Source organism: Adiantum capillus-veneris, chromosome 17, assembly GCF_014529385.1.
Source record: "Adiantum capillus-veneris isolate H3 chromosome 17, ASM1452938v2, whole genome shotgun sequence".
Classification (NCBI taxonomy): domain Eukaryota; kingdom Viridiplantae; phylum Streptophyta; class Polypodiopsida; order Polypodiales; family Pteridaceae; genus Adiantum; species Adiantum capillus-veneris.
In genome coordinates, this window is record NC_140947.1 from 128,113,991 (window position 1) to 128,137,770 (window position 23,780).

Here is a 23,780-nt window from a genome sequence, read left to right on the forward strand (position 1 = left end):
AACAAACAAAAGACAGATTAGAGAAACTTGAGAGTCAAAACGGAATACGGGAAATGGACTCTGAAAAGTCGAAACTGAAGAGCGTCAAAGAGACAACGAGTGTAAGCTCAGGGAGATCAGTGTTAGTCAACAAAGTACACGAACCATTGGATGCACTGATGAGAGCTTACGAAGCGAGATTAAAAAACAACCAAACACAATAACAACGGTGGTTGACTTATCCAAACGCATAATTAGAAAAGCAGAGACTCGAAATGTGTCAGAAAATGATTGAGACTGCACAAGCCTTGTTAGAACCACCTAGAGAACCAATGAATTGTGGAGCGGAAAACCCAATTCATCAAGAGACTATCCTCTCACGGGTAGTTGAAAAGCCTAACAGTGCACAAAAGCCTAAAAAAAGCATGGGGATGAACGTATAGTGATGAATACCACAGATCAAGAAATAGAGAGTTTTCATCCTATGATACAGAGGTCTTACGGAAGAGATGAGGATTACAATGAGTTTTGGAAACAGGTGAGAGAGGCAAACTTTGCAAACGAGCTGAGTTGTCAATCTAATCAGACTAATGGGGAAAAGGACGTCAGGAATCCTCCCATAGAGGAAATTGAGACAGGATCTCAAGTGGACTTAGATCTGCATTCTTACTGGGGAGATGCAGGCTCTGTTAGAACAGTAGAGAGTAAACCTCATTCATTGAAAACCTTACCTTCATACTTAGGAGAATATGAAGCAAAATCTGAGATTAGAGCGCTTCCCTCACGAGGAATCTCTTCAGAAAAAGTTATAGACTCACAAGGATTGATAGAGATTTTGTCAACACCAGTGACATGCACTATCACCCTAGCTGAGCTTTTGAGACTACGACCAAACATGTGGGCAACTGTAGGAAAATGCTTGGAGAAATTCGAGATAAAAGACCCAACTACAAAACTGCAAGAGGGAATACGAGAGCTGAGTACGCCACAAAAAAACGCTAAGCCTGTACCTTTGAACAAGGTCGGAGAGTATTGTGAAGGCGAAGAGGAAAATACCACCTTACCAGTTGAATTCCAGGGAGTTAACACAATGGCAATACTTGACAGTGGGGCTGGAGTAGCCATTGCTACGAAAGAAATCTGGAAAAAATGGGGAAAACCAGCGATAAGAAAAACTAGGTTGAAACTCCAACTAGCAGACGGACATATGGAGAGACCTTTGGGATTGTTAGAGAAATTTGTAGTGACTTCTTGCGGAATTGAACACGAGCATACTTTTGCTATTGTTGACTTTGGCAAGGAGAATAACTATGATATTATACTTGGAAGACCGTTCATGAGACATTGAAAATGGTCCATGATTGGGGTTACGACCACATATACTTGAGACATATGGAAACCACTACTCGTGTGAACCTAAAAGACCATAGCTACAAGGATGTGAACCGAACGCCAGTTGAAGAGTTTGATTCAGCTACTTTGGTAGGATCAGAGTTTTCAGCTTGGTTAGGCAAACCCAAAGAGCTATGGATGTGTGGAGCTTCGAACTGTGGAAGTATGAAGCGCAAAGAATGTGTTTTAGAAAGGGCAATTGAAGACAAAAATTGTATAGGTGAACCCTTTCCAAAGGATGCACTTGAACCATTAGAATGGACACACATTCTAGCAACCCTAGATGTTTGTGCAATTCAAGATGGTCCCACAACTAAGTTCTGTCATAAAGATGGATATGATGTGGTTCCGTACTTCATGATGAGAGCTGTGCTCGAAGAGGGGACTGGAAAGATTGATACACGAGAAAACAGAGATGAAGAGGAGATGTTTCACGACATTCCCGATCATCCAGAATGGGGAAATGAAGCTAACAATGAGTCCACAGACAACTCAAGCGAGAACGAGGAAACCATAAAGGATGTCAGATTCTACGACTTCCCAAATCAGACTGAAAAACACCGGAAATGCTACAGAGAAAAGAGAAAAATGAAAGGAGTTAGAAACACTCCGATGCCTAGGATAAGAGGGAAAAACCAATTCCTAATGCTAGTAAAGGCGGACGATTGTGTCAAGTACAAGATTTCCGGAAGAATGAGAGGAAATGTGGAAACGAGCTCACGAAAGGACAAACGAAGCTCAAGAAATCGAGTTCAGCCCAGTGGAACGAAAACCAAAACATATAAAGCGGAAAAGAACATTAGAAACAATGAAAACAAAGAGTCCAAATTAGAACGCCGAAACAAGTACAGAGAGTTAAAGAAAACTCTGAAAGAAGTTTGGACGACTGAAATTGAGAGTGGTGAGGATGCAAATGCCAATGTCAAAGGAAACATGGATGTTCCCTCTCACTACAGGAAATTTACAATAGAGGATAGGAAGGTGATATTAACCTAGCCTATCAGAGAAAAAAAGGAAAACGAATCCTATGATGGACCGAAGGATGCTAAAAAGGTTGATTTAGCAGCTCCAGGAGAGGAACCTAGACCGGTGCACATAGCTATAGATTTGTCTCCGGAAGAAGAAGAGAGACTTTTGAGTCTTCTCAGAGAATACAGGGATATGTTTGCATGGTCGTACAAGGATTTTAAAGGAGTCGATCCATCAATATGCCAACATACAATTCCTTTGAAACAAGGCACTAAGTCTAGCAGACAGAGACCATACACGTATAATGACACGTTTGATAAGTGAATCAAAGAGGAAATAAACAAGCTAATGGAAGTTGAATTCATATATGAGATTGAACACATGGACTAGGTTTCTCCGATTGTGGTAGTGCCTAAGAAAAATGGGAAACTCCGAGTGTGTGTCAATCTAAAGAAAGTAAATACTGCGACAATCATGGACAATTATCCCTTGCTGATAACTGACCATGTTCTAGAACGTGTATCGGGGAAAAAAGCATATTCCTTTCTGGATGGATTTTTAGGATATAATCAGCTTGTCATTGCACCAGAGGATCAACACAAAATAGCTTTTGCAACAGAGTGGGGAATTTATGCGTATCGAGTTATGACTTTTGGTTTAACTAATGCTCCTGCAACATTCCAAAGGCTGATGACTCATGCCTTCAAAGAATACTTGAGGTTGTTTCTAGAAATATACATGGATGATTTGTGTGTACACTCTCTTCTGAGAGATGAGCATCTAGAACACCTAAGAAAGGTATTCGAGAAATTTAGGACATATCGCATTTGTCTTAATCTTGAGAAGTGTGTGTTTATGGTCCGACAAGGCAGAATTCTGGGACATATTGTCTCACATAACGGAATATCCACGGATATGGAAAAGATAAAAGTAATAGTAGATATGCCTAGACCAGCCAACGCGAAGCAAGTGCAGAGCTTTATGGGACATTGTGGATATTATAGACGATTCATTTACATGTATGCTATAATAGGCCAACCACTTTACAGGATAATAGTGAATTACGAATGGACAGAGGAGTGTGAGGAATCTTTCAAGAAACTGAAAGAGGCACTCATCACTGCTCCAGTCTTGAAATCACCAGATTGGGAGAAGATATTCCATGTGCATATAGATGCTTCGGCATATGCAATAGGATGCATCCTAGCTCAACCAGAAGAAGGAAACATGGCTTTTCCAATCTGTTATGCTAGTCAACAGCTCAACAATGCTGAGAGGAATTACACAACAACGGAGCGAGAGGGATTAGGAATGATTTATGCTGTGAAGAAATTTCGGCATTACCTTCTAGCCAATAAGTTTGTGTTTTTCACAGATCATCAATCCTTGCTCTATCTAGTGAACAAACCATGCAATACGGGACGGATAGTAAGATGGTTCATCATCTTATTAGAATTCGACTTCACGGTCATAGTAAAGAAAGGAAAGACACATCTCAAAGCTCATCACCTTTCAAGGTTGACAAATGGAGAAGAACCTATAGGTGTAGATGACGACATGCCGGATGCGTACTTATTCAACATAGAGATGATACCAAAGTGGTCTCGGGATGTTGTTAATCTATTAACCTATGGAGGAGAGTTTGATCGAGAAGAATACAACCAGAAACAAGTTATTGTTCAACAATCTAAAAATCTTTAGTTGATTGCAGGAAGGTTGTATTACTTAGGAACCGATAACATTTTAAGGTTATGCATCAATCCTGAAGAATATAACATATATCTGCGAGAAGCACATGTTCACGAATGTGCATTTCATTGTTCAAGAAGAAACACATACAGGAATCTGTTACAACTGGGAGTCTACTGGCGAGGAATGAAAGAGAGTGTACATGAATATGTCACGGTATGTATTACATGTTCGTGAAAACCGCCCACTGAGTATTCAACATTGTATCAGATAATGATCGCTCTTGAATGGAGCGATTATATTGTTGAGTATCTCACAAACAGAACTTTTCTCGAGAGAATCTCAAAAGCGCGTCAAAGAGCTGTATAGACGGAAGCGCGAGATTACGCTTTAATAGGAAATCAACTCTATAAGAGAGGAAAGGACAACTAGCTTAGGATGTGCGCATCAGAGTCAGAGTATGTGATAATCCTAGATCAGGCTCATGGAGGAGTAGGTGGAGGCCATTTCTCAGGTGATAAGACAACAAAAATTGTCTTAGCTGCAGGAATATGGTGGTTGACATTACACATGGACGCTGAGGAATACGTAAAACGATGTGATGATTGTCAGCGAACAAAAGTACCACTGAAAAGAGATGATATGCCGCTTAGACCAATGATGGGAGCAAGAGCCTTTGCAAAATGGGGGATTGATTATGTTGGACCTATCTCACCTCCAGCATATAGGACTCATGCACAATACATCATTGTGGCGATGAACTATCTAACAAAGTGGGTTGAGGCAAAAGCAACTCAAAAAGCTGATGCCAGGACCACGACACAATTTCTGTATGAATACATCTTTGTACGATATGGATTACCAATAGAAATTGTGAGTGATCGAGGCACACACTTCATAAATGAAGTGATAGAGATCCTTCTAGATGAATTCATGGTAATACATCGTAAATCAGCTCCATATCATCCACAAGCCGATGGACAAGCTGAGGCAACGAACAAAACCATATGCACGGTTCTTACAAAGATTGTATCTGAGTCGAGAACTGATTGGGACCAGAGATTGCATTCTACATTATGGGCGTATAGGGTAGCATATAAAACATCGATAGGAAACAACATGGTTTTTGGTTTGAATGCTATTTTACCAATAGAATTTTTAATTCCAACACTGAGAGTAGCTAAGGAATTAGAGTGGACAGGACATGAGCTTTCAGATAGAATAAACGACCTTGAAAAGCTAGATGAGCTTCGCTTAAAAGCTGTGGCTTCAATCTATGCTCAGAAAAGGCGACAAAAAGAGTTCTTTGATAAGCATGTACGAACTAAAGAGTTTAAGATTGGGTACTTTGTCCTAGTATACACTCTGAAACAGCATGCAAAAAAACTTAAAAAGCGAGGGATGGGACCACTTGTGATTAAAGATATATCACCAAGCGGGGCCGTCAAGCTTGCTACATTAGACGGAGAAGAAATGCCAAACTGGATTAGTGGCTGCAGATTGAAGAAGTATCATTTGCCACTAACCCAGGACATGCTTCTCAAAATACATCAAGATAAACTACGAGTTCAAAAAAAGAAAAAGATTGTTGAGGAAGCGTAAGCGGAAGCAAAAGAAAGAATGGAGAAAAGAAGACTATTGCGTCAGCGACAACGTAATGAAGGAGCCTTACGAATAAACGCAATCAGTGTATCAGAGATGGGTGAAGACAAAGTAGAGCCCATCATTGAGGTCAAAGTGGGGCCAAACCAAATTAATGCCAGAGCACTATTGGATTCAGGAGCACAAGCTAACCTGCTTTCAATCAGTTTGTACAAACAATTGAAACATGACACTAAGCTGCAAACTACCAAACAGGAGTTGAAGAGTTATTCAGCACACTCAATTAAGGCAATCGGATGCACATTACTGCATGTACAGATCAATCAAGATGTGTATCCACATATGTTTTATGTGGTTGAAGACAAAGCTACGCAACATCCATTGTTACTAGGGCAACCATGGCAAAAGCAGTACAATGCGATGATTAATTGGTGCTCAAATTCAGTTAACATCAAATATGAGGAGGAAAGTCAATCCATTCCGTTCTCCAAAGCAATCATACAAGTGCAAGCCGAAGAATCCAATGACAAAGGTAAACGACCTAAAGAGGTGAAGAAGGAGCGATGGCAACCAAAAGCCACGTCTACACAATCGGAACGCTCCTCAAAGAAGAAATCTCAGATATGGGTAGGGAAGACAGAAAATACACGCACAGCTCAACCTTGGATAAAGACAGACTCAAAGTTAGTATGGAAGCCAAAGGAAGTTGTGCTAGAGAGAACAAAAATGGAAAATAAAGTCTTCAACACCAGACAACAGAGTGATTTCAGACAGCCAAATTCAATGAAACGGATCTGGATTTCAAAGAAGTTGATGACAGCACAAAGCCATAGCAAAGAAATTTGGATTCCAAAGATTTGTAAACAGGAACTCCCTTCAGTACAATCAACAAAGAATCCTCAGTATTCAAGGACAGAGCCATCACAACCTAAAGACAAGCAGATTTGGGTAGCAAAGAGTTTGTGGCAAGCACATGCAAATCGGAAGCAGATTTGGATTATAAAAAACGACACAAATGTAAACAAAAACCCAGGTACTGATTCTACAACACCAGTACTACAGACAACCCAACTATTGCCCAAAAGCCTAACAATCAAACAAAGAGCGGCATTATTGCAAATATTGCTATTTCATCACTCTACAATTGAATTCATCAGGCATGACCACAACAACTACAAGGCTTCACCCTCAGACACTTCATAGTCGTCCGAGAGGACTCAGACTAGAAGGGGGGGGGGGGGGGGGTATACAGGTATACAGGAACTACAAGCAATAAGGACAAAGAAAATGATATTACGAGGGCAGTGTCTTACATGATTTTGAATTTTTTATGTTTGATTGCGGATTTTTGATAATATTTATGCCCTTATATACTTTGTTTTGCAATAATAAGAGATCAAATGATGAATTTGAGTCTCCAAGTTTGTAAATACGACTAAATATGCGTGTTGTTGGAGCCAAAAAGTGGAAAAAAAGGGGTAATCCAAGCCGAGAAACCACAAATAAGTGTATATATATATACACGGGGTTACCAGCTAATTATGGTGCATTTTTGGAATTTTTGGGTTTCAATTTGTTATTTTCCTTTCTTTTTAGGATTTTCTTAATAAAAGTAAAAGAAAAATAAAAAAACAGGTGAAACGAGATCAGAAAAAAGAAAAGAATAGATGGTGATGATCCTAATGACAAGAGCAACCCATGGTAAAAATTGGGCACAATTCGGGAAAAGTTGCGGAAAGCCTGAAATGGCAGAATTTTGACAAAGTGGACAAATTTCTCAGAAACAGGTCAAACAGAGTCCAAATTGAGAAATTTCAAATCCTAAAGCGCATTTCATGACGAGATAAGAGCACATGTCAAATTTGGTAACAAGTGAGCCGGGAAGTCTAGAGTTAAGTATTTTTTACTTTACTTACAAGCTCATTTGCACTATTGTCCACTTAGAGAGAGCAAAGAGCACACAGGAGCATCCGACCTTCTACAGCCTTCTACGACCGCTACAAGAGCTGAGAGGACTCCAGATATGAGAGGTAGACTTGTTTCCATAAGCTTTTGATGCTTATCACTAACTTTTGTCGCGAAAACTAACCAAAACAAAGAAACAAGAGCAGACGGGAAACGGGTAGAATGCTAGGTAGAGGCACAACCGCCTAACCAAACCATGCAAGAACCAAAAGGTGGCTTACCCTAGAGTAAAATATGAGTTCCTAACTCTCAAAGTACGAGAAAGACCAATTGGAAAAACCCTAGGTCTAGAGAGCCTGCAAGCGGCAAATAGGAAAAAGTTGTCGAAACGACACCAAACTTCACAAGAAGCTTGACAACATCGAGGACAATGTAGCCATGGAGTATCTCTAGGTTTGGACCACCAAAAGTGAGTCAAAACAACCAATTCAGCTGCAGACACACAAAGCGTCATTTTGGCATAATGGCCAAAATTGACGACCGACTGCCATGAAACTTCACAAGCAACTTCAAATAGTCATCAAACAATGACACATGTGTACAAGCAAAACCCAAAAGAAAGCAGTTTCACCTACCAATGGTGAAAAAGACGCTTTCGGGCAATCAAATGGCTAAAGGTAGAAAAGAAGGAACCAAAGTCGAATCCAACCATATAGACGACTTCCCAACACCTCAAATGAGCTCGGGATGCAACTCTCAAGGAGAAAGATCGAGGAAAATCAACTCCAACACCAAAAGACGACTTCGGAGACTGAAATGCCTACAAAGGGGGCTTTTAACTAAACTGATGATTTTTAAGGTTGAAAACTAGTTAGCAGGGCTTAGGGCACTAGCACAAACCATGATTTGCACAAAAAAACACTTTTTATCAAGAATAGACATCATACGCGGGTGTAGAGGTCATGCTCAAGACAAGCATGGTGATTGCGGTGATGGTGATGGTGTGGGTGTGTGTGTGTGCAACAAGACAAGAGAGATTTCGAATTTTAGAGAGAGAGAGGGGGGTATTTGGATCATGGGAGAGTGTAGGAGAGAGAAAAGGGGGGGTGGGGTATATTGTTTTGGAAGATAGGAGAGGTGTCATGTGAGTTAGGGTGCATTATTGGTAAGGATAGGGGGTGGGGTAGCTTCAAGGGAGAGAGAAAGGAGAAAGGACAAGGGGAAGAGAGAGGGGGTTGACCTTTTGAGTGGAGGAGAGGAAAAGGGACACCCGGCGGGGCAACACTGAAGAAAAAGGAGGCAAGGTGGGGATGGGCTACCCCGCAGGCATGAGGTGGCCTATTTTACCTTTCTTATATATTTACATAATCATACTTTATTTTTTTCTTACTTTTTCCAATGCCTTTTATCACTCCCTCCCTAATAGGGGGTTTTCATGGGGTGGGGACGAGAGAAGAGGGGTATGGGAGCTTGGCTTGTGAAAAGCCCCCGTCAGCATCTTCACCTGAAAAAGGTGTAGGATCCCATTTCAAGAGATTTAGACGTTTGAAAGTTGACTCTGGGAGAATATTAACTCCTAACCCGCCAACCAAGAATACTCCTAGAAGAAACACCTTTCCAATAACTTCAATGCACCTACTTCTTTCAGGAATATCCTCAATTTGAATACATGCTGCACAGTCAAAGTTGTAATGCTTACCCATTCCCTGAGTAGAGTGACACTCCTGTACTTTTTGATCAGGTTTATGTTCCTCTTGATGAAGCTTTACCCTATCCTAAATCCATACTTCCTCAGTACATTCTTCTTCAATAAATTGCTCCAACACCACTAAATTAGCCTCACTTGGAGGTCTTTGTTGTTGTTGGGGTGGAGGTTGTTGATTTTGTTCCTGAGGCCTGTTATTGTTGTTGTTGTTGTTGTTGTTCTTATTGTTATTGTTGTACCTGATGATAGAAATGCCTCTATCGTTATTATGTTTACAACACAGTTCACAATCAAGACCGTGTCTATGTCCCACTGCTCCACAATAATTACATTGCAACTGTTGCATATTATTCTGACCTCTGTTTTGGTATCCCCAATTATTCTGGTTATGGAACCTTCTTTGAGGTGCAGGTCCTTAATATCTCATGTTAACACCTTGAGGAGATACCACATTTGCAGCTACCTCCCTCATCTTCTAAGTAATATACTCAAGTCTTCTTCACTTGAAATCTGGATTATAATAACAATTTTCATACTCATGACCAAATCTTTGACAAACTTGACAATATGGTTTTCCTGACATTCCAAACTGGCTAATTCCAATGGTCTACAGTTTTTCCTGAATAATTTTGTTGAGTTCATCTGCAGTTACTACTTTCTTTCCCTGCTTATTTTCCTTCTTCTGCTTACTCTTATCCTTCTTCTGCTTCTTCTTCTTTTTCTTCTTCTTTTCTGACCAATCTTCATCATCAGTATCAATTTCTTCTTCAGTATCTTGATTTGAATCTTTATCTTCTGATTCTGAATCATCTAATTCTGAATCTAAATCCTCACTCTTCTTTTCTTCTTGTCCTTTAGTTCTGCCTTACCATGGGGGTCTCCCTACTGCACTTCTAAACTCCTTTTTGAGTCCCTTACAAAAGTAGTCTCCCAATTGCCCCATAGAAGTCTATTGTGCTACCTCCAATCTATTCTTCAAATTTCTAATTTTTTGTGCATAATTTTCAACCAACAAATCTTTCTGCTTCAATTTTCTCAACTTCTTGAAAGTGTCTTAGGTGTTTTATCCTCCCTAAACCTTAATAAAATATCTGCTTAAAATAATTATAATAATCAAAAGTTGGCATGCCATACTGCAAGAACTAATCTATGGCCTTACCCTGCAGCGTTGCTGCAAATTGCTCTTTCTTCACTACATCCGGATGTCATGCCTCATATCCACTTGCAGACCACCTTGTTTGAAACTGACCAACGTGGCTGTTAGCATATTGGGACTTTTTCCCGCTAAACTTTGTCGTGCCTACTTTGGGATTTGGTGCGACCATTGGAGGTATCGGTGAGTATTCTTACCGGGGGTGCATTGCAAGGTAAAGTACATATCCTTGATGGTACAAACTGCAATTATTTTCTTGCCCTTAAGGCTGTCTGAGTTAGTACTACATTAACCAATTGTCCCAAAAGTGGGTCTTGTTGGGTTTATGCTGGCCATGTCCGGCCGCCCATCTACTTGCTCCTAACCCAAGTGTATAGTAAACTTGAGCCACTCTTCAATATATGTGTATATTATAATTGGGGGCCTTAATCTTTGGCTCACCCCCTTCCATACATGTGTCTCTGTGCTCTTTCTCTCTGCCCACAGCTTCTCCCTTACAGATCCTGCTTCATCAATCTGTATCAGAGTGACAGGTGGGAGCAGAGAGTTCAGCCATAGCTTGAGCTCGGAGCTTGATCAGAGTTGAAGCTCAAGCTTAGAGGAGGAGAAGAGAGAGGGCTGCACATCAGATCTGAGACATTGCAAGAGAGTAATGTGCTTGCAGATGGTTGTGTACTGGAGTGTGTGTGTGCTGCAATTTTCAACCCGTTTTAGTGTTCATTAAGAGAATTTTTGACAAAAGCCATTTTTTGAAATTCTGTTTCGTTTCGCTATCGAAAACAGCGTTTTGCAACTTTTTGCCACTCACGCGCATCTGCTTATTTGTCACCATTTGGAAGATACATTTGATCAGGAGATTGTATGTAGACAACAGCATGTTCTTGCAGATCTGCATTCTACAGGTGTTTTGCCTCTTGTGTGAGGGCTTCCATAGCTCTTTCATTTCAGCTCCTAGATCCCTACTCTACACAGGTTTCCAGCATCGGATTGCGTTTCGACAATGGCATCGACACACAGAGTACAAGTTGCAGCATTTATGTTAGTTTTGGTTCCAGTGAGAGAAGTTTATATGCGTATATGCATATTTTGACACTTTTTACAGTGTTTGAGCTCTTTTGAGAGCAATTTGCCTCCCTGCAGGGATACTTTTTGGCATGCAATATGCTTTTGGCGTCTATTTGTGCACAGTGACAGCCTTGTACGTCTTTGTGGATACTGCCATTGTATGCTTTTGTGGAGCCATCTTCTGGCTAGTACGACAGTCCCGGCCATTTCTGAGACTTGGTCCGGAAGATAGCCATTTCTGAGACTTGGCTATACATTTTTTGTTGCATAACCTACGTTGTTGAGGTCGATAGCGTGAGGTTTTCATTAAGCTGGGGTATTCTCAAATGTGGAGATACCTTCGGTGATACAAGTAGCTGGAGCATCCCTTACGAGGCCTCGCCATAGGATATGTATAGAGTGGTATAGGTGCTTTTGACGCCGAGTTGGCGGTCTATGGTCAATTTTGACTATTTATGCGCCTCAGTTGGTCTCTATACATTGTACTTTTGAGAGGCATTACTCTCTTTTATGCTTTATGAGTGCCATACTTGGTCATTTTGTCTCGTATTTTGGTTGACATAGTCCCAAATACAAAGGAGACTCTGCCAAAATTTTCCCAGAATCTTTTGGTAGTTTTGTCACCATGTCTACTAGCAAAGGCCGTGACATTTATGACATAAAGAAGTTTGATGGCACTAATTTTCAGCTTTGGAAGAATCAGATGCAAGATGTGCTTGTCCAAAAGAAACAGAAATTGCCTATTATTTATGCGACACGGACTGAAGAGATGAATTTGACTCAGTTTTAGTGCGAGGAGCTTGATGAGCTATGCATATCTACTATTAGATTGCACCTTGCTGAGTCAGTATACTTTTCAGTGCTAGAATGTGAATCTGCCTATGCTTTATGGCAAAAGTTATGCAACACTTATGAGAAGGATACGGCAAGTAATAAGATTTTCATGATGCAAAAACTGTTTAACCTTCGCATCAAGGAGACAGCCAGTGTTGCCAGTCATATTAATGACTTTGATTTTCTATTTGCCCAGATTCGTGCACAACGGATCAATATTGATGACGAGATGAAAGCAATATTCTTACTTTGTTCGTTGCCACCCTCATGGGATATCTTTTGCACAGCTGTCAGTAACTCTGATCCTAATGGTACGCTAGTGTACATTGATGTCACTAGTTCTCTTTTGTCAGAGGAAATGCGTCGCAAGGCTATGGATAGCTCGCATCATGGCGAAGCTCATTATGTGCAAAAGGATGGAAAACATCGTAAAGGTCGTTCTTGGAATCGTGAATCCAAGAAAGAGGGCAATAGAGATGCTTCAAAGGGTAGATCAAAGTCTCCTGGTCATCGCAATGTTCAATGCCATTATTGTGATAAGTTTGGTCACATAAAGAAGGATTGTTATGCTTGGAAGCATGACAAAGGTAAAGGCAAAGGCAAAGACAATGATGATAAAGAGGAGAAACCGAAGAGTTCGGTTAAGATTGAAGAACTAAACATAGTGCAAGATGATTGTGATGCACAAGACATCAATATATTGACTGAAAATAATGATGTATTTTATGATGCACAAGAAACTCTATCTTTGCAGAGTTCTATGCCAGCAGAGCTACTTGTTAGTGGTGAAGTGTCCCATACATGGATTCTTGATTCGGGTGCTTCGTTGCATGTCACACCTCATAGGCATTGGTTTACTACATATGAAGAAACCATTGGCACTGTTACGCTAGGTGACAGCTACTCTTGTGACATTGTGGGCATAGGTGATATTGCTATGGTTATGGAAAATGGGGTGAGGTTTACCATACATAATGTGCGTCATGTTCCAGCTTTGACACAAAATTTGATTTCGGTTGGACGTCTTGATGACTTGGGTTACAAAGTCACTTTTCATCAGCAGTCTTGGCGTATTGCAAAAGGTCATCTTATTTTAGCCCATGGTTCTAAAGTTGGTACATTTTATCCTCTTTATGTACCTGACAAGAACAATGTTCTTTCTGTAACCGAGCTGCCAACTGTTGCTTTGTGGCATAGCTGGTTAGGTCATATGTCAAAGAAGGGAATGGAAACTCTTTCTCGTTTGGGCTACTTACCATCTTTATCATTTTCTGATTTTCCCTTTTGTGAACACTGTCAATATGGTAAGCAAACACGAGCACATCGTACACAGTCTTTTGACAAAGAAAGAAATCCCTTAGAGCTTGTACATAGTGATTTCTGTGGGCCTATGCCTTCTAAATCCCATGGTGGTGCGTCTTATTATGTTACATTCATTGACGATGCAACACGACATGTTTGGGTTTATGCCATGAAGTCTAAAGATGAGACTTTTTCTTGTTTCAAAAAGTTCTTATCTAGTGTGGAAACTCAGTCTGAACATAATTTGAAATCTTTATGCTCAGACAATGGTGGAGAATATGTCTCCAAAGAGTTTGCAGACTTCTGTTCAAGTAGAAGAATTAAGTGCGAGTTTACAGCTCCTTATACCCCTGCGCAAAATGGTGTTGCCAAACGAATGAATAGGACCATCCAAGAGAGGATTATGTATATGCTATCATAGGCTAATTTACCGCAAGCATTTTGGGCTGAAGCATTATACACTGCTGTGTATTTGATCAATAGATCACCACATGCTTCATTACAGTTTCGTGTACCTTTGGAGTTATGGTCAGGACATAAGTTGTCTTATGAAAAACTCCGTACATTTGGCTGCGAAGCTTATGCACATGTACCCAAGGAGTTGCGTGCTAAGCTTGACCCTAAGTCCAGGAAATGCATCTTTATTGGCTATGGTGTAGATGGTCAATTTGGCTATCATTTTTGGGATCCGGAAAGTCGATCAGTAATCCGTAGCAGTGATGTTGTCTTCAATGAGACCAAGATGCATAGGCAGCCAACGAAAGAGTTTGAATTCCGGAAAGTGACGTTTTCCAATGTATCACCTCTTGTACAGATAGCTCCAGAGCCAATTACTACACAGGCTAGTACAAGCTCTGATCAGCCAAGGAGATCTCAAAGAGCCTCACATCCGCCAGAACGATTTGTTCCAGGCGTGGACTTTGTGTTGCTGACAGATAGTGGTGAGCCTTCTTGTTACAAAGAGACCATGCTAGCCAATGATAAGGTTCAGTGGGAACATGCTATGAAGAGGGAGCTATCCAGTATTGCAAAGAACAAAACATGGGAACTTGTTCCATTGCCAAAAGGTAGGAAAGCTTTGCCTTGTAAATGGGTTTACAAGAAGAAGATTGCATCCAATGTTGAGAATTACAAAGCTCGTTTAGTGGCCAAAGGTTTCAAGCAAGAATATGGTGTAGATTTCCAGGAAATCTTTTCTCCAGTGGTCAAGATGATGACACTAAGAATGTTGCTTGCTTTGGTTGCCACAGAACATATGGAGCTTGATCAAATGGATGTCATTATAGCTTTCTTACATGGTGATCTCGAGGAAGAGATTTATATGCAACAACCTGAAGGGTTTGTGCTAAAGGGCAAGGAACATTTGGTCTGTAAACTTTTGAAAAGTCTCTATGGCTTGAAGAAATCATCCAGACAATGGTATCAAAAGTTTGATGCATTTATGCGTTCCCTAGGCTATAAGCGCAGTAATGAGGATCCATGTCTTTACGTGAAAAGACAACCAAATGGACAGCTTATTATGCTTATCCTTTATGTAGATGACATGCTTATTGCTGGTCATTCTAAGAAGGACATTGCTGACTTGAAAACCAAGCTGAAAAGTCAATTCGACATGAAAGATTTGGGTGAATCCAATCATATTTTGGGTATGTGCATTACTTGTGATCGTAAGAAGAGGTTGTTGTACCTTTCTCAAAAAGAGTATGTGCACAAGGTTCTTGATCGTTTCAACATGCAGAAGGGGAAGTCTTTGAGTACTCCATTGCCTGCATACTTGAAACTTAGCAAGAAAGAATGTCCCAAATCTGTTGAGGAAAAAGCTGCGACGGCTAAGGTTCCTTATGCTTCAGCTTGTGGTAGTCTTATGTATGCCATGGTGGCTACCAGACCTGACATTGCACATGTAGTGGGAGTTGTCAGCAAATTTATGTCTAACCCTGGTAAAAAGCATTGGGATGTTGTCAAGTCGATTCTCAGATACTTGAGTGGCACTGCAGATAGACAGTTATGCTATGGTCATGGAGAGTTATCCATTAAGGGATATGTAGACAGTGATTATGCAGGTTGTGTTGATAGTCATAAATCAACTACCGGTTGGATTTACACATTTGCTGGTTCTGCCATTTCTTGGAGATCAATTCTTCAAGATTGTACATCCATTTCCACTACAGAGGCAGAGTATGTTGCATTGAGTGAAGCATGCAAAGAAGCTATTTGGCTTGCTCGCCTAGTGCAGGATCTTGGATTGAAGCAATGCTTACCAGTTCTTCACTGTGATAGTCAAAGTGCTATTGCCTTGGCTAAAAATCCAGTGTTTCATTCCAGAATGAAACACATTGATGTGCGTTATCACTTCAGTCGTGAATGCCTGGAAAACAAAAGCCTTGACTTAGTAAAAATTCCTACGTCAGAAAACACAGCGGATGCACTCACCAAGAGTCTCTCTAACCATCGTTTCAACATTGTCTGAGTTGATGGGCATTGGGTAAGATAGAGACTTACTCATTCATTCTCTCTTTTGGCCTCTCACATTGGCCATCAAGTGGGAGATTGTTGGGTTTATGCTAGCCATGTCCGGCCGCCCATCTAACTGCTACTAACCCAAGTGTATAGAACACTTGAGCCACTCTTCAATATATGTGTATATTATAATTAGGGGCCTTAATCTTTGGCTCACCCCCTTCCATACGTGTGTCTGTGTGCTCTTTCTCCCTGCCCACAGCTTCTCCTTCACAGATATTGCTTCATCAGGTCTACTATGGGAGGAGTTGTTTGTTGGCCTCCTTGGTTTGCAGGTGGGGTCTCCTCCAACCTGTGTTCAAGTTCTTGCAGTTCAGTCTCCAGCCCAACAGTTCCTACTCTTGAAACAACCCCCCTTATAGGTTCTTCTTGGTCATCACTACCAGACTCTTCTTCCTGTCTTCCCGTTGTGGAGAACTCTCTCCTCAGTCTTAACCTTGTGCCATATGAGTGTTGTGGTAAATTAGACCCTTGCCCTTACCCACTCATGCATTGCTTCTTCTCTTCTCTCTTAAATATTGTACCAACACTTTCCTTTCATACAGATTTTAACATGAAGGCAAATTGCAAGCACCCAAAGGTAAAGATGATGAAACTACCTTGTCAAAAATTGCAATTTTGATTTCCTCTAGCAAGTTTGGGAAGAACTCCTCTAAGAACTTTGCTGCATATTCCTCAAACTCTTCCTACGTGGTTACCCAATTTGAGAATTCCTTCAGGTGATCTATGTCAACCAACATGTCATTTCCCTGCTGCATTCCTGAGTGCCATATGGTTCATGATGAATTTGAACCAATTGTAGGATCGCCAAAGTGTTAGGCACTCACATCCCTAACAGGTATTCAGTACAAGAAACATGCAGTGCAAGAGAAAGAGAAGACAATAGACTACACATTAAGTCACAAAACTGCAAAGCATATGAATAATAAACACCATGATTGAGAGAAAGAAGGTATTGCTTCACTGTGTATTCATCATCATCATCATAATACAAGCCAAAAACAGCAGTACGACTACAGGAAGATTGCAAACTGCTCGTTGTTTACCTCCAAAAACCTCTACACACCATAAGACAATTCGGGTATTTCAAACTACCTAAGCATTAGGCACTTGTGTAAACATGCCCCTAAGGTTTAAAATAAGAGCTTAGTTACATTCCAAAAAATATAAGTCCCCTAACACATTAGGCACTAACACCATTGAATAGGAAGCATTTGCAGCCACTAGATCTTGTCCATTGCAATGTTTTGTGGTCCTATGCTAACCAAGTCTCTAGGAGGAGCTAGCTATTTTGTGAATTTCATCAATGATCCAATAGAAAGGTGTGGATTTATCCTTTGTGACATAAGGATCGGGTCTTCTCTACTTTCCAAAAATTCTTAACATTGGTAGAAAATCAATCTAGCAAGAAGATCAAAAGCTTGAGGAGAAATATTGGTGGAGAATATGTCTCCAAGGAAATTTATAGCAATGGAGGTATAAAGACGTAGCTTATTGCACCTTACACACCTAATCACAATGGAATGGCAAAAAGGATGAATTGTACAATTTAGGAGCAAGTCACAACCATTCTTTCTATGAAAAATTTGACTCAAGGCTTTTGGGTAGAGGTAGTACAGATTGCAATACATATCATCAATTAGTTACCTAGAATTCCATTGAATTATTAGATTCCAAAGGAGTTGTGGTACATTACAAAACCCCATTATGATCATTTGTGTGTCTTTGGATGCAAGGCATATGCACATGTGCCTAAGGAGCTTCACAAAAAGCTAGACCCAAAGTCATGCAAGTGCATTTTCCTAGGTTACAGTGTAGATAGAGAGATGGGATAATTGTCTCTGGCACTCAAAATCTCAAAAAGTAATTTACAGTTCACATGTTATCTTCAATGCGTCAAAGATGCATAAGAAACCTATTAAAGAGATTGAGTGTAGAAAAGTCACATTTGAGGAAATTCCCTTAGAATCTATGAAAACTTAGAAGCCTAGTGATGTACCTTCCACTAGCAACACTCCAATTGACAAGGCAAAGAGCATTAGTCAGGCTTTGAGATGATCTACTAGATCCTCACATCCACTTGAGCCATTTCAGTCAGAGGTTTGGACTATATTATGATGACTGACTACGATGAGCCATCTTTTTACAAAGAAGCCATACAAGTGGAAGCAAGCCATCAATCTAAGTACAACTCGATTTGTCATGTAATGGAAATGGCCTATGAACTTTGAGAATAGTAGAATTAAGAGAATTAGAGTGAGCATTTTTGTGAGATTACTTTGAGAGCATAGAGGGTGAATTTAATTGATGGTAACAACATCACCATAGTACTTAATTAACTTGGCATGAACAATACTTTTGGAAGAAAGAGTATTAGAGAACATGACAATAGTTGAGGTCTGGATTTACTTAGAGCAGATGTACTTGGAGTCGGTCCCCGCTCCAAAAGGTGTTTGTGTTATAGATTCTCCCATCAAGAAAAGGTGTTTTGGAGTCGGTCCCCACTCCAAAAGGTGTTTGTATTATAGATTCTCCCATCACGAAAAACTTGGTACAATACAATATTTGTGTTCCTTGTGACCAAGGTGATGCAATGCAAATGGAAAGCTTCATGCATCATGAGCATAACATAAACTTTGCAAAAAGCATTAACTATCCCAAGCCTCAGTCCCAAGGCCTCAAACACGTTCAAAGGTGGAGAGAGCTAGCGGGGAATGAGGGTAGGGAAGAGGAATAAGAATCATTCATAGAAGAAAGAAAAAGTTCCTCACTTATCATCACTCTTCTTGCTTAGCATATCATAATAGCATAGTAATGAAGATGAAGAAGATGGCAAGCTTCAGCATTGAAGCATGGACCTTGGCTGGATTTGCATTCCATAGCCAAGAGTGTTGGTGTAGACTCTCAACTTCTCAACAAGCTTGGAGAAGGAGATGGAGCTCTTGCACTTTGCACTTCACACAATGTGTGTGTGTGTGTGTGTGTGTGTGTGTGTGTGTGTGTGTGTGTGTGTGCACGCACATGCGAGAGTATACCCCTCACATGCTTGGTCCACCTCTCTCTCTCTCTCTCTCTCTCTCTCTCTCTCTCTCTCTCTCTCTCTCTCTCTCTTGTATTATTTAACTATATCATTTGGACATGTGTCCTCTTTTTCCTCTTTGTGAGAGAAAGAACTTAATTATGTATTTTTATCTCATTGGACCCCTTTAAAGCCTATCCAATAGGATTCAAGCACATCATGAGGGCCAAATGGGGAGGATCTTGACATGTGTCTTTTATGCTTCTTAAGATATCATGTTTGAATTGAACACTTCAAGCACCTTAGTCATTTAAGCATGAAAATCATTTATGCCTCTTGAGAGATCATGTTTGAATTGAACACTTCAAGAACCTTAGTCATTTAAGGATGAGAAGCACCTCAAGCTTGGGCAAGGTTCCCACAAACACTTTAAGCACCTTAGTTAGCAAGCACGACAAGCACCTCATGCTTGGGTAGGATTCCCACCTCAAGGTCAACCCTGACTTGCCTAAGGTCAAAGGACTTTTTAACACTAACTTTTGGAGGTGTTTAATGAATATAACCCTAAGGTCTTTAAGCTCCATTAGGTAGCATTGCTCTTTAACAGACCGTCTCTCATTTGGATAACTTTAACCTTGGCCCCATGTTGAGACAGATCCATAAGCACGTATCTATATTATAACCCTTATTCGCATTTATTTTCCCACATTAAATGATCAATTTAATATGAGAAAATCATTTGGTTTGGTTAGATATTAGATTTTATGACATTACCTCTCTCTTGAAATCATAGTCGTCCTTGACTATGAAGTAGAAGAGATAAATTCTTAGTCACTAGTCTACATTTCTTAGCGGGTAGAGGATCCCTTTTCACCCTACGACATCATTCCAAAATGGATGACTAGTCCATTGGGTGCTTAGGAAACATAGCTTCCACAAGCATGTATGCTCTTTAGTCCACATCATACTCCCAAAGTAAACTGGCAAATTCTACTTGGTGTTTGAGTGACGTCGTCATCACCACAACATGATTATAAGCATGCATACTATTTAAATTTGTGCATAAAAGAGGATTAGTCTTATAAGACAAAAACATTGTTCATTTAGAAAGCATTTACATTTGCTTACTCTAGTGTAGCATTCTAAGCATTCACCAGGTTCATACTATCCTTAAGCTGTATTCCATCTAGCATCTTCAAAATGATAATTTTTGAACTTACTAAGATACTGTTGGATAATCTTACCATGTCGTAGTACCGTGTCTTCATGCCGAAGGATAGCTTTGGGTTGTAGCACCTCTTCTTAGTCTTTGATTTCTGGAGGGTATTCAATAATTGATTCTCTTGGTGGCTCTCCTTTGTAGGCCTTAAGTAGGCTCACATGAAAAGCATTGTGTATGAGCCAATGGTTGGGAAACTTGAGTTGATAAGCCATGTCATTGATTGGCTTCACGATTTGAAAAGTACCATAGTATCTTTTTGCTATTTTAGCATAATACTTTTGATGGCCCGTAGGATTTTTGCCCTTCGTTTGCCTCAATCGAGCCTTGGGAAACTTAAGTAAGACCGAATCATTTTCTTTGAACGTTAAGGCCCTTCTGTGCTTGTCAGTTGGTAGCAGCTTATCCATCTCATGTACTTTAAGTAGTAAGGGACTTTTAGGTCTTCCCTTTATGATCTCAAAAGGTTCTTTTCCTGTAGGGTGAAAGCATGGTTTGGTGGTACAAAAAAAGGACCTATTTTGCTTCTACTTGGTTGGTACTTCTACATATGTCCACACTTTGGAGGGAACCTTTTTTTTCATCTATGTTAAATAATGGTAGGAGGGAAATTTGTATGATTTAAACTTTCCGTAAAAGAAAACGTGGGTGGGGCAATAAGTAATGCGAGTGGTGTTTTGAAACCGTGCCAAAAGTCCCATCACAGACTGCGTTTGTGAGTGGCGTAGTTGCTCAACACATTTTCCAGCTTCCGCCTTGCTCTCTTATTACATCGCCTTCTGCAAACCACTATAGTTGTAGGTAACAAGCTCCCCGGCTACTCACAATCAGAAAGATGAGGACGGCAGCGAGGAAATCAGCAGCCAAAGCGTCACCAGACAATGGGAAAAAGAAGAAGAGGACAATGGATGCAAAATCCCCTCGGAACATCGACACCCCAAATACGAGGGCTAGCAAGGGGGCCTTCTTTGTGGAGAGGGAGAAACCTTCTGTGTCCATGGAGACTTCATTTAAGCCTAGGCCTCTTTTTTCCGATGATGAGACTCCACGGTCATCTACAACATCTAAAGGTAGGTGCTATGAGAGCTGTGCGTTTTCTGGTGATTTACCATTTTATTTTCCATGCATGCAAGCTTCTGCATGTCTTTTATCTGATGAGGTCTGCATTTGCTTTTTTTGCATGCAGCAAGTACATATGCATGTTTGGGATCTTCTTAGGAATTTAGGGTTTAGGAAAGTTACAAAGTTACATGTATAAGCTGCTCTTTAGATTTCTAACTTGCATGCATGCAAGTGCAAAAATCAGTATATGTTGTGCATGAGCATAGCACAAAGTTGAAGCTCAGTAGGGATGTCAGCATAACCAAATTTGGTTAGTACCAAATTTGGTACTAACAGTACCAAATTTGATACTAACCACTACCAAATTTGGCTTTGTACACAACTGAATTTTGCAATTGTCACCTGAATGAGATACATTCATTTCATTCCATGTGTTTTGTTTTGCACAACTGAAATGAGGCATATAATGAGGGCATGTCTTTACTTGCGTGTTGTTTCCACATCGCAGGAAAAAACAAGATGGAGGAGTACCCTATCTTGACAAAGTTCTGCTATACAGCACAAGAGCTTCATGATGAGTATGGATTGAGCATGGAGGGGGTGCTACCAAAGGATCTTACGGAAGATGACATCCCCGATGACTAGTGGCTCACTGTATTCAGGCATTCCAACCAGAAGAAGACAAAGATTTACTTAAATCACGTGCAGCCACGGCTTCAGGATGAATGCAGGTTCCTGTTCCATAAGGTGTACCAAGCCCCACCATCATGTGGGGAGATCACTACAAAATTTTCCTGTTGTTTTGCATATGAGAAGTGTCATGCAGCCACAAAGGACCCTGCGGGCCACAGGGTTGCATGGGCCAGGTTTGGTGAGAGTGTACTCAACATGTGTTCCTCCCGACCAGGAGGCTTGGAAAAGAAGGTTGAGAATTGGCGAAAGGCAAATGGTGCGTCCCAAGGAGGCCACCCGTCAAATACCAAGAAGCCCCGACTTACGCCAGTCGGTAGTATGCCCCCTACACAGAAAGTCCCCCCACAGCGTCATGAGGAGAAGACACCTGATTATATTGCGGACCTTGAAGCTATGGTTGGGAGAGTCCCTCGGACATGTGTCGAGGTAGCCGATAGGCTGAAAGAGCTGACAATGTCTCTGAAGCAGAAGAAGGAAACACTCTTGAGGGCAGAGGGTTCCAATAAACTTGTCAAGCAGATTATGGACGACATCAAGGAATATGAGACCCAACTGGAAACAGTGAGAGAGGCCAACACTGGCGATGACGCAGAAATCAATGTGATAGAAGCTGATTTGGCTGTCGGTCGAAGGATGCTAAGTCGATATGGAATCAATGAAGATACGTCATTGCTCGACAAGGAGATTCTAGAGCAACAGGTGCTGGTAGTTTTGGAAGTTTTTGGTAGAACTGTTTATGCTTGGTTTGGTGGGATTGGTAGTGTTAGGTACCTTTGGTAGAACTGTTTATGCTTGGTTTGGTGGGATTGGTAGTGTTAGGTACCTTTGATAGAACTGTTTATGCTTGGTTTGGTGGGATTGGTAGTATTAGGTACTCATGGTAGAACTGTTTTTATTCTAGGTAGTTTATGGTTTCCTTCTGTCTTATGGTTTGGTATTTCTGGTACTATGAAGAATTTTTTGTACTTTAAGGTACTTTAAGGTACTTTAAGGTACTTTTTGAAAGTGCTGCAAAAGGTGTTATGGTAGTTTTATTCTGATAGCTTTGGTAGTTTTGCTAGTTTTGGTACTTTTAGGTACTATTTGAAAGTGCTGCAAAAGTGTAATTGGTAGTTTGATTTTGGTAATTTTGGTAGTTTTGGTAGTTTTTGAAAGTTCTGCAAAAAGTGTTTCTTTGGTAGTCTTGGTAGTTTTGGTTGTTTTGGTACTATTTGAAAGTTTGATTTTGGGAGTTTTGGTACTTTTGGTACTTTTGGTACTTTTAGGTACTATTAGAAAGTGCTCCAAAAAGTGGCTTCTGTAGTTTGATTGGGTAGTTTTGGTAGTTTTAGTACTTTTAGGTACTATTTGAAAGTGCTACAAAAAGTGGGTTTGGTAGTTTGATTTTGGTAGTTTTGGTACTTTTAGGTACTATTTGAAAGTGCTGCAAAAAGCTTGCTTGGTAGTTTGATTTTGGTAGTTTTGGTAGTTTTGGGTACTTTTAGGTACTATTTGAAAGTGATGCAAAAAGCTTGTGTGGTAGTTTGATTTTGGTAGTTTTGGTACTTTTAGGTACTATTTGAAAGTGCTTCAAAAAGTGGTTTTTGGTAGTTTTGGTACTTTTAGGTACTATTTGAAAGTGCTGCAAAAAGTGGCTTTTGGTAGTTTTGATAAGGTTTGGGTAGTTTAGTTC